Source organism: Prorops nasuta, unplaced genomic scaffold, assembly GCF_024137725.1.
Source record: "Prorops nasuta isolate Cenicafe-Biocafe unplaced genomic scaffold, Cenicafe_Pnas_1.2 PNAS00001, whole genome shotgun sequence".
NCBI lineage: Eukaryota > Metazoa > Arthropoda > Insecta > Hymenoptera > Bethylidae > Prorops > Prorops nasuta.
The window spans coordinates 7,657,414-7,669,728 of NW_027116798.1; the positions used below are offsets into that span (position 1 = coordinate 7,657,414).

The 12,315-nt window shown below is 38.4% G+C and overlaps 1 protein-coding gene and 1 long non-coding RNA gene across 2 annotated transcripts in view; one reads left to right on the forward strand and one right to left on the reverse strand.

Annotated features, from left to right (window-relative positions):
• LOC136774330 (diacylglycerol kinase theta) overlaps positions 1-12,315 on the forward strand; it is a 2,104,019-nt gene that overhangs the window by 1,536,589 nt on the left and 555,115 nt on the right. The gene's annotated exons all lie outside the window — the stretch shown is intronic.
• Positions 3,165-4,127, reverse strand: LOC136774217 (uncharacterized). The gene is made up of 4 exons (XR_010822756.1): positions 4,068-4,127; positions 3,744-3,995; positions 3,408-3,565; positions 3,165-3,295 (listed from the first exon to the last, which is right to left on the reverse strand). It is a non-coding gene; the product is annotated as an uncharacterized lncRNA (long non-coding RNA).

Here is a 12,315-nt window from a genome sequence, read left to right on the forward strand (position 1 = left end):
AGCTTATCCATCAATGTTATTAAAATAAAATTTTACGAGAAATAATAGTTTACAAAGTTTCTTTTTGGATACTTTTTACAATCCCAACATTATATATTAACATAGAGGTTCTATTAATTAGATGCACCACTTACGTAAACGAAATGAAAATAACATCCCGTTAATTCACTTGTAGAAAAATTTCTTTTTATCGAATTTTGGAGTGCTCTTTCGTAATCTGTAATCCAAATCTTGGGCTTAGCTTTATGAAGAATTTTTATTTTTATAAATTGTAATAATTTATCATATAAGCGCCCTGTTTTATTATTAACCAATGCCCAAATTATTGGAATAGCCTAGATTTTGTCAATTTTAAATTATAGTTTCAACTGTATATTCATATAAATTTGAAATATAATATATTTCTAAGCCAACTTAGACTCTATTTTACCTTATCTCCATAATTGGTCATTATTGTGATTATTTGGTATATATTTTTTAATCTAGGAGTAGTGTCGAAAGTCCCATCTGCAGAAAATATCTGACAGTTTTTTAAAGAATTTATTATCTTTTTATCGTATAATATAATAAATTTTATATCTCCTTCTACATATTCCAATATTTCTAGCTTATGTTTCTCTTTGCCTATTTGGAAATTTAAATATTTTTCCCATTCTTTTGATGACAATATTCTTTCAAAATCTTCAATTAAAACAGGGATTTTTATACTATTATCCTTCCTCCAACTTCTTATAGTTCTGCTAAATTTTTTAAAACATAATGTTTTTGCACCTTTACAGTTTCTGTAAATTATATTTTTCATTACCCTTATAGTGTGCTATAGTATTTAATACATATTGTGCAAATATCTCATGAACGAATGTATTTTAATAAAAAAATCTTTCAAATAATAGTTTCAAGATTTACGAAGATCTATTTAATAATTAATTGGCTGAAAGTGGAGTAATAAAGGTGAAGTGAATGCAACTTTATTTTTCTTAAATGGAACTTTCTATTTTATAATATATATATACACTTATTGAAGCTTTTTCAAGAATTTTCCAAATCCCGCTTGCTCTAATTTGAAATCTCACCAACGTATTTACGAGGGATTACCATTTAAAATTACATGTATGTATTTTGATCATCAATTTAGCTAAAGTTTCGTGCGAATCGCTACACGCACACATATACGCATACAGATTCTCATCTACGTATATTTTCAAATTCAAATCTTCGTAACTCGTGGAAGAAATTGATTATACACGTATATAGGTAATTCCAATTAAAAAATATAAAATGACTATCACTTATTGACATCTATCGCAGCATAAGAGTGAAATATGATTATCGTTTTGCAAAATGAATCTACGTTAATCATTTGCTTAGAAGATTTTCTTTTAAAATGTATATCGCTCATGAAATATTCAAGTATTTTCATAAGTATATATATTGAAGAGCCTAGATGTATTTAAAATAATTATAGAACTTTACTTCAATGATATTTCATCATAAGCATCTTTTGCAGTACATGGGATATTTCGAACATACTGTTTGACTTCCTTCCTAAAATTTGCCTCTGTATGTTTATTTTTATCTACAGGATGGTTGTGTATTCTAAGTTGTGGGAAATTTTCTTCGTTATCAATAAATTTGGCAGTGCCTGGACATTCATCATTTTTACATTTTAGATAACTATATAAAAAAAACCATATAAAATTATCAAGCACACTATGCATATCATTGGAGACATTTTTGATACCATATATTAACATTATACTTATTCTTATTAATACATACGTAGTCGATGTGCCATTTTTCCTTTTGTATGTTTTTTTTACATTGTACATTTGTCCATCTTTATAAATTTTAGTCTTATATAAACAAATTCTTCGACTCATCTTTGTAATTAAAGTTATTATATTTATTCTTATAAATGCTAAATCCGAATGTAAAGAAAATTAGACACCTATATAAATAGTTCTGGAATAAGTTATGCAAATTCTTGAGAAATTATATCTGATTAATTATAGTAAAACTTACTGAAATGAGTACCGTTGCAAAAATTTTAAAGTTTTTACAATATTCGTATATCTTATATTGTTTTTTAACCGTGATATTCATGATTTGAACATCAAGTATATACTTTAACGGACGAATTTTAATTTTCTGTTATGTATAAATAGAAAAGTAATTAAGAGTTTAAACAGCTTATTTAGTCGAATAATTGTACAATAAATCATTCTAAACATTTTACGTATTATTTTTGCTTTAATAGTAGGAACATCAGAATTCGTTCATATGCTCTATAAGGAAGGACGCGTCAAAATCATGATTTTTAAACATGATTTTATTGATTTATAGGCGGTGTATAGACACATTCAAATTTCGTACGTACCTTTCAAACAATAACTGTTTGTAACAGTAGCTATACCGTAAATAATTATGATGAATTATTTAATGTCCATTTCACAAGACTGTAAACTAGAGACTAATATCGCGTACGACAGGTGGCATATTATGTATGACTATCATTCGTAAGATCCTAAGGTGTTTATAAACTTATTTTGTTCCATACCATACATTCTATGAATCACTTATCATATAGTAAACGAATAATCATACTTAATAAGTCACCTAGTTGTCATGCGGTATTAGTCCCGAGATTACAGTTTTGTGTTAATTGAAATTAAATAATTACATCATTAAATAAGAGCAGTAATAAATTATTTACATTTTGTGCATTAGTAGTATAATATTTGGAAAGAAATGGTATATTAATATTATCATCAATAAAAATAACATGCCATATACAATTTTCAAAATAACTCTTAATCTGATAAAATTATTAATATTAACATTTTTTTTCAGGGTTGTTGCCATTTCTTGATCCACGAAGAATAATATTGAATAAACAAAATTCTTTGTTTTCAATCAATTTTAATCCTTTGTGAATTTTGTGTTTCCTTTTAACATTGAAGATACGTATAAATATTTCATTATCCATATGCTATGCCATTTTATATCTTATTATATATATATGTATGTTTATACTGCACGTTATCTATATTGTTCAATCATATAGTTTTTATTAGATTTATGACTGTTATTATATATATTACTGAATAATATTTCAGTCTTTAAAAACTGATTTTAACTTTAAAATTAAAATAATTTAAACGTTACTAGTCACATCTGCACACTTTGTTATAATTTAAGTTTTGGCTGTTCCTTTCACTAACTAAAGGGTTTCACTCTGGGATCGTATGGTGTGATAATTGTGAGGAAGAACACTGTCAAAGAAAATGCCTTTTATCTAGAAAAAAACAAAAGAACTTTAGTGTTTAAGCAATGCAATTATTAAATAACATGTTATTTTTGCTTGTTTTCATATTTGATTGTATGTAGATATATTAAAAATAACTTACGTAATAACTAAGTGCCTTATACTGCTTATACCTGCTATTTCCTATTTTCTTCCAACATAAAATTTCTAACTTTAAAGAAATATCTTAAATTTTCCATTATTGGCTTAGTAATTTAATCTTGAATAACAAAGAAGATTCTTGACAGACGTTAGTATTAACTGAAAAATACATACAATCATTATATGCATTCAATATTACTACGTAAAGGCTAGAATGCTATAAATATACACCTACACCTTACCGTAGTATTATTATATGAAAATACTGATTATTCGGTATAATACAGTATATGTCAACCATTTACATGGCTACTTTATGTAATATCTGTTAAATTACCTTTTGTTTTGAGAACATTAATTTAATAGTACTCAATTTATTAATGAGAAAGTCCTTGCATCATAATTATTGGCATCTTTTCTGAAGTATTCCTTGTTTTAATCTGAAAAACGATAACACACAAAGTATTTAATCTTTTATTAATTATTTAATTCAGGTAATGTAATTAATATACTCATCTGATTACTTAAATGTTTGCCAAGTATTTATATCTTCCAATGACATCAATTTAATTATCTTCCTTACTTTAATCTGAAAAATAATACAAAGTACTTAATCTTACCTATTATTTAATTAATTAAATCTAAACAATAAAAAACTCACTTAATTGCCGAAATATCTGGCGCATATAACCTCTTGCTGTCAAAACGACATTTTCAAAATATTTTCATAAATGAGCCGTACTTTCTTTTAAGTTTTGCCAACCTTATTATTTAACACTAGCGCCATGTCATAAGTTACGAATACATAGAGTCGATACTCATTAAAAGAAAAGTTGTAGGCGAAAATGTCACCTACCCAAAATTTTTGTAGTGTAGCAAATTTTGGCGCCCAACGTGGGGCCCACAGAAGCAGAATTTGTTGAAATAGCCTTTCACAAATTCCACTTCGAATTATCGGGAATAAAGTCTTATTTGCCGCGAATAATAGCACCCGCATAGGGCAAATATGAGCTAGAATTTGGTGAAATAGCCTTTCGCAAATTCGGCTTACAATTATTTTAATTCGAGTCATATTATTTTTCATATCCGTTTCCTTTCGAACTCCTATTGCCTCCAATCCAAATCCTTTGTTTGGCAATTCGGAGTTATACAGTAGTTAGGCTTTCGAATCTCACGATTAATATTCAAATAATCGAAGTTAATCGAAATTAACGTCTTCTCATATAGGATTATCGTAACGAGCATTAATGATTTATGCTCATATTATTTCATGTGTCTATAGCCTTTCCGTATCTGTTATAAGATACGGATAATTCTAGTCGAATATTCCGGTCTTATTTCGAGCCGAAATAATCATTTTTAATTTCTAATACGGAAGATTTCGACATAGGAAATCTACGTGTAGAAAAACTATTGAGGGGGAAACTAGGGGGACACCGCGAGTGCCCAGTCGCGCGGAACTAAGCCGATTAGCTCACGCTTCACTGACTTCCCATTGTCTCGACATAGGACTTACAATATTCGACTATTATATATATATATATATATTCGCAAAGCGACTTTAATTTTATTTCGATATCTTTACGAAATTACTTTAGCATTTTTCCCTTTGTTTTTCGCGACTTTCAGGGGAGCTTGGATAACGGACACTTACGGAATATTGCGCCTGCTAATTAATAAATTAATTATTAATTATTAATTATTGATTATTAAATTATTTAGTCACGAATTACACTTAGTAATTCCATATTTAACTTTATTTTGTTTTGTTTTGGGAAGGTTTGACTTCCGTACATTAGTCAGAGCTGCATTTCCGTAATCCTCCGAATATAAATAAAATCGAGAACATTATCGTTTCGATTCCCAATTAGGATTTTCTTTATTTTTTTGTATACCTTGCCTTTTCTTTTCAGGAATTACTAATGGTTTAAATTGTGTTTTACCCATTTGTGTGTGTATTCCTTTTCGGTAACGCGTACGCGGAAATCTTTTTGTTGCTTTTCCTTCGATTTTCTTCGGGAAATAGACATTTTCTAGTAATTATTTTTCGGTTTTCGCGTTCATTTTAGTGATGGCTACTGCGACTTTCGGTAATTTAGGTTGGATAGAGGAATTAACGGAGGAGGAGGCTCGGAAGATCCTCAGTCAATATCGTTTAGACGATAAGGGCATATTACCCACCCTTCGTCAGAGGCTTCGAAAGCACTTTGCGCGTGAAAAGAGTTCGGCATTACCGCGTACTCCTCCGGGTACCCAGTCTCAACAAACTACGCGTGCAGCTATGGATATTTCCCAGCTTTTGGAGAAAGCTGCTATTACCGTACAACCTTTAGAATTAGTTGAAGATATACCGAATCCAGTTCGGGTTACGCGACCAGACACTCCTACGCCCATTCCGCAGGAGATTTATACCTCCATTCGTACCGGGACGCGTAGGAAAGAATATCATGCACCTGTCGAGTCTAGGGATGTTCGAGATCGGTCACTTTCACCTCCGCGAGGTTCGTCCACTCCCACTCGTGCAGATTTCGACGAGTTTAAACGGGACGTGCACGACATGATTGGTCAGCTGCGAGATGTGGTTTTGCAGATGCGTACTACATCCGCAGTCCCGACTGCTCCTGCTCCAAGGGAAGAATACTTCCCCGAAGAGGAAGAGCCGAGGGAAATATATCGCCGCCCTAATAGAGGTCACTTTCAGACACCGCGTTTTCCTCGACCTCTCGCGAATAGGGACTATGCCGCGCAATTCAACCAATTACATTCTACATTGAAAAGAATGAACGTTTCGTTTAGCGGCAAGTCCGGTGAAGATGTAGAAGCTTTTTTAGCGCGTATCGCGGAAACTCGCATTATTTTCGACCTTCCGGATGCGGAATTATTGAAGTACCTCCCTTTGCTTTTGTCGGATATGGCTCTCCACTGGTTTCGGAGTCACCAACGAGATTGGGAGAATTGGGCACATTTTGAACGCGCCTTTCGTTCGCGTTTCGGGGCTCGTTCGCTTCAGGTATCTTTGCGGGTGGAAATAGCCCGACGTACACAAGCGGAAGATGAACCCGTAGACCATTACCTCACGTGTATTCGGGTATTATTAGAACGAGTTTCACCTCCCATGTCGGAAGAAGAGTGGATCATTTGGGCGCATACGAACATGCTCCCACGCATCCAAGCGCTTATAGATATCAATAATATCATCTCTTTCGATGCATTAGAATCCCGCGCTATCCAGATCGAGAGTAGTTTAGCTCGTCAAAGCCGGTATCGAGCCCCACCCTTACCGGAACATTCTCTTTTTCCCGATTTAGCTTTCGGACGACCCGCTCGACGTACGCGTACCGCCATGGCTGCTGAGGAGCAACCTGTACTGATAGCACAGGAGAAACCTAAGAAAGTAAAAGCCGTGAAGGATATACCGTCACCTGCACCTTCCATATCGTCGAGTTCGGGAACGATTACTAATCCGTTCGTGTCAGAACCTATCGAACCACAGTCGTCCTTCGCTATCGACTTCGCGTGTTGGAATTGTAAAGAACGTGGACATCGATATTCGGAGTGTCCAAAACCTCGTTCGCGATTCTTTTGCCACCGATGCGGTCTTGAGGGAGTTACGGTGCGCAATTGTCCTAAGTGTACGGGAAACGTACCCGGGACACGATAAATACCGGCTCGTGTCCAACCACTAGATTATCGCATACACAATTTCCTGCGGTCAACTTAAACTCTTGCCGCCTTTCGCGAGATTTCTCGTCCGGTATCGAGAAAATATACTCGCTAACTACCGCCCTTTTGTATATACAGATTAGAGTTCAGGGCCACTCTTTCTTGGCTTTAGTTGATAGCGGCGCATCGCGCACTTTTATTGGTAAATCCGGTCTTTTAAAAATTTCGTTGGCCGATGTTAATGCTTCTACGGTTCCTCCGGTTACGATAGTGACTGCCGATGGACATCGCGAAAATCTATCGCAATGTTACCCACTACAGTATCAAATAGAAGGTCGTAGCCAAGTCGTTCCTACGCTTTTCTTTCCGTCTCTGGCCGTACCCCTTATTTTTGGTATTGATGCTTTACAACAATTCGGGATTGTTATTAATTATCAGGATCGAACGTGGAGTTACCGAGACGATCCTAGTCACTACTACCGCTTCGTGGATGCTCAGGATAATTTTTATAGCTGCAATGCTCTCCCTGTTCTCACCGATACTGAGTCCGAGCAGTTAAGGACCTTCCTAGACGAACGAATTCCGATTTTGAAACGGGCTCCGGGATTAACCAATTTAACGGAACATCGCATTATAGTGGAGACCCCGACAGCCATCAAACAGCGATACTACCCTGTGTCACCGGTGATACAACAAGCGATTAATCAAGAAGTAGATCGGTTGTTACACGAAGATATTATCGAGCCTTCTGACAGTGATTGGTCATCTCCTATTGTCATGGTGCGCAAATCCAACGGTTCCTACCGATTTTGTTTAGATTTTCGCAAAGTCAACGAAGTCTCACGTAAAGACGCTTACCCTTTACCTTTCATGAATTCGATTCTGGATAAATTACGTTCAGCTAACTATATTTCCGCTCTTGATCTAAGTCAGGCCTATTTTCAAGTCCCGATGGAAGAATCTAGTAAATCCGTCACTGCGTTTACTGTGCCAGGACGTGGACTCTTCCAATTCAAACGAATGCCATTCGGACTTACAGGTGCTCCAGCGACTTTCCAACGGCTATTAGATAAAATTATTACGCCGGATATGGAACCCCATGCGTTCGCGTATCTAGATGATATTATAATCGTTACGCAAACCTTCTCCGAACATCTCGAGTGGCTGGATAAAATCTTTAAACGAATTATTGCTGCTGGACTTTTAATTAACCCGGATAAGAGTGAATTCTGTAAAACTAGCGTTACATATCTCGGTTTCATCGTTGACCATCGTGGCCTAAGTACGGATCCAGAGAAAATTAGACCCATTATCGACTATCCCGCACCTCGGAATATCAAAGAACTTCGTCGTTTTATCGGTATGGCTTCGTGGTATCGCCGTTTCGTTCCCGATTTCGCAACCATTGTCGCCCCGTTAAATCAATTGCTCAAGAAAAATCAGGCTTGGGTTTGGGCTACGCCACAGTCCAACGCGTTCGATACCTTAAAGCGCAAATTAACTTCGACACCCACGTTAGCGTGTCCGGACTTCAATCGAACCTTCTGTCTTCAAACTGACGCGAGTAACGTCGGACTCGGAGCCGTGCTCACGCAAACTCATGAGCAAGGAGAATGCGTTATCGCGTACGCAAGTCGTACTCTCACCCCAGCTGAAATGAAGTATACCACTACCGAATTAGAGTGCCTTGCTGTTCTATGGTCGATTAAAAAGTTTCGTGGCTACCTAGAGGGGTATAAGTTTACGGTGATGACGGACCACAATAGCCTACGATGGCTTAACAACTTAAAAGATCCCTCCGGTCGTTTAGGTAGGTGGGCTTTAGAACTAATGCAATACGACTTCGAGATCGTATATCGGAAAGGTTCCCAAAATTTCGTACCGGATGCCCTTTCACGCATACCCAGCTCCGGTGAGCTCGAACTCTGTTCTCTCGCAGTTTCTATGAACTACCCCACAACGGGATGGGCCGATACCACCGACTCGTGGTATACAACTCGTCGGGACACTCTTAAAGCCACACCTTTCAAATTCCCGGACTGGAAGATTGAGAAGGATCTCTTATACTATCGACGTAGTTCCAGTCGATACCATGAGGAACTGGAAGACCTCGAACCGTGGAAGCTAGTCGTACCGAGTGAGTTTCGCGAAGATCTTTTGCATGAATTTCATGACACCCCCATGTCAGGTCATCTAGGTGTCGATAAAACCTACCACCGAATTAATCGATGTTTTTATTGGGTTGGGATGTATCGAACCGTCCTGGATTTCGTCCGTAAATGCGATATCTGCCAGCGTACCAAAGTGTCCCAACAACCACCAGTGGGATTAATGGGACGTAGATTCGTGGAGCAGCCTTGGGAAATAGTCGCGGTCGATGTTATGGGCCCACTACCGAAAAGCTTACATCAGAATGTCTATATCGTTGCTTTCCAAGACCTTTTTACGAAATGGATTGAATGTCGGGCCGTACGTACCGTAAATGGTGCGAAAATTAAAGAACTCCTTCTTGATCTGGTGATCACCCGTTGGGGAACCCCTCGAGTGCTCCTATCAGACAATGGAACCGAGTTCGTAAACAAACTACTCGAGCACGCGTGTCGGGAATACAAAATTCACCATTCGACCACTCCCGTGTATCATCCCCAGGCCAACCCTGTCGAACGTATTAACCGGGTCGTCAAAACCATGATCACAGCGTTCGTCGGTAAAAACCAACGTGAATGGGACGCACACTTATCAGAGTTCAACTTCGCCTACAATACCGCCCACCACTCCGTTATCGAGTGTAGTCCGGCTTTTCTAAATTTCGGTCGGGATCTCAAGCCTCTTCCTCGAGAACTCGAGAGGGTCAACGATACGCCTCTCGCCGCTGACTCCTCTACTGTCAATCCGTGGAGAGAACGAATGAAACGGATGAGAGATCTTCACGAATGGGTCACTTCCAAATTAGAGTCCGCATATCAACAACAGGCCGAAAAATACAATTTACGACGACGAGAACGGCCTCTGAAAATTAACGACTTAGTCCTCTTTCGGCACCGACCTCTTTCGTCCTCCGCTAATTTCTTCTCAGCCAAACTCGCTCACCGTTATCAAGGACCGTATCGCGTAATTCACTTCCGTTCTCCTACAGTTATCGAAATCGAACATGTAGAAGCTAAAACGCGTATCAAAACGCACGTCAACGATGTAAAGTTATATGTCCAGTAATGTCGTCCTCGGCTCCCGTTGTGCTCGTCTCTTCCCCTCCTCCATAGATTGGGACTCATCGTTAATTTTTCTTTCACCAGAAGATATGTCGCGCCCCGAGTACCGAATGCCGCACCGGGATATCGTCGCCCAGACGAAGGGCGAAATCATGGATTACATCAAATGGGCCCTCGATGTCTGGCCCGAGTTGGAAGCAGAGGTCCTCGAGCATATTTACCGGGACCCGCCGGTCCCGGCCGAGCGGGGCTGTTTTAATTGTGGCCACCCGGGCCACCGTTATACCCGGTGCCCTCGACCACGCACCCGGGTCTTCTGTTACCCATGTGGGCGTCGTGACCGATCTACCCGCACGTGCCCGAAATGCGGTCCGGGATACCAACGCCCGGCCCCCCGGGAAATAGACCTCTCCGAGGAACCGGGGCCCTTCCAGCGCCGATAAGGCTCTTTCTCTCTATCTCTTTCTCTGTTCTTCCCTCCTTCCTTCTTGTATATTATGCCCAACAGGGCCTGTGATAAATATATGGATTTTCGCTGATATCTCTTGTTGTCCATTTTATTTTTGACGCTGACAGACACACCGACCTCTCGGAACATCACCAACCTCGGACTCATGCATCGGGAACTAATATCATTTTCTTCCCTACCGTAGCTACCGTTTACAGGTTTACCAGGGTCACGGGAATCCTAACTTGGGAATACGGTGATTTCGCGACATTAATTCTTCTTTTGGAGCTTCCTCCTTTCCTTTTTCGCGAGTATTCGAGATTCGATAGCGTGATTGCGTGAAATAGTATTTGCGACCAGTATATTATGTTGGTTACGTGTAGATTCTCGTATAGTTCTTTGTATATACTTTCTCTTCTTTAGGTTACGTCTTCTTACGATTCTGAGTTTCGGTGAACTCTGTATCGTATTACTTTAGTTTGCTTTTGTACAGATTTCGATTCGTATCTTGTATATCGCTACAGTTAGTATAGATTACGATTACGTTTTGTATGAAGTATATTCTTTATCGTGTATACCTTTTCGATTCCGTACAGTACCGTGTAGATAATTTCGTCTAGTATAGAACCTTACAGTGCGTATCACGCTTATTTTGTACAGATATTTTGCAGTACCGTGTATACCGCTTAGTATTAAGCTACCGTTATATTATCGTGTAAATAGCCCATCTCGAATATAGCGTTTCTTTTCGTTTTTGAAAATGCCGACTTACGACTACTACAGATTCACGTAGCACTTGGGACGAGGAGCTACCGATTCCGTCTGACGTTCACGTCGAATCCAGTTACGTCTTCGCGTATCGTCGTTTAGTGAGGTGAGGGGTGTTCGACCTCGATTCGGTCTCTTTTTCGTGGGAGGATAGAGTTGTGACCATGTACTATTTTAAGATAGTACATGTTCACTAAAAAGATCTATATATATCTATCTATAGAACATTGAGACATATTATGGTCATATTATCAAGGCCATAATATCATGTCATATACGGTTGGCCTACCTATCATCCGAAATATAGTATAAAGTTCGATGATTGATAGGTCATAAAGTAGAGTAACGATCGTGGCCCATAAGTCGTATGTTAAATGGGTCTAACGAACTACGGCCTTCCGCGGCTCCCGAATATTCAAGTTGAATTTTCGGAAGAAGTCGGACCTTGGATCTGATTGGTGGTACCAATAGCTTAATCGGCTCCGCCAATTAGATTTAGCGTTACGAAAAGTTGGGGATAAGGGACCCACAGCTCGTTGCTGGTGTCTCCCGATTTTTGCGACACTCGTATCTTAGTCCTGAAGAGGATCCGACGTATTTTCGGCGACTCGTATCTTAGTCCTGAAGAGGATCCGACGTATTTTCGGCGACTCGTATCTTAGTTCTGAAAAGGATCAGACGCATTTTCGGCAACTCGTTATCTAGTCCTGAAGAAGATCAGTCGCGATCTTAGCAACTCGGAAATTGAAGACTCGCATCGTAGCAAGTGAAAAGTGTGGAAGCTACTCGACTCGGCTCTGCTCTGCTCTACTCTGCTCTAC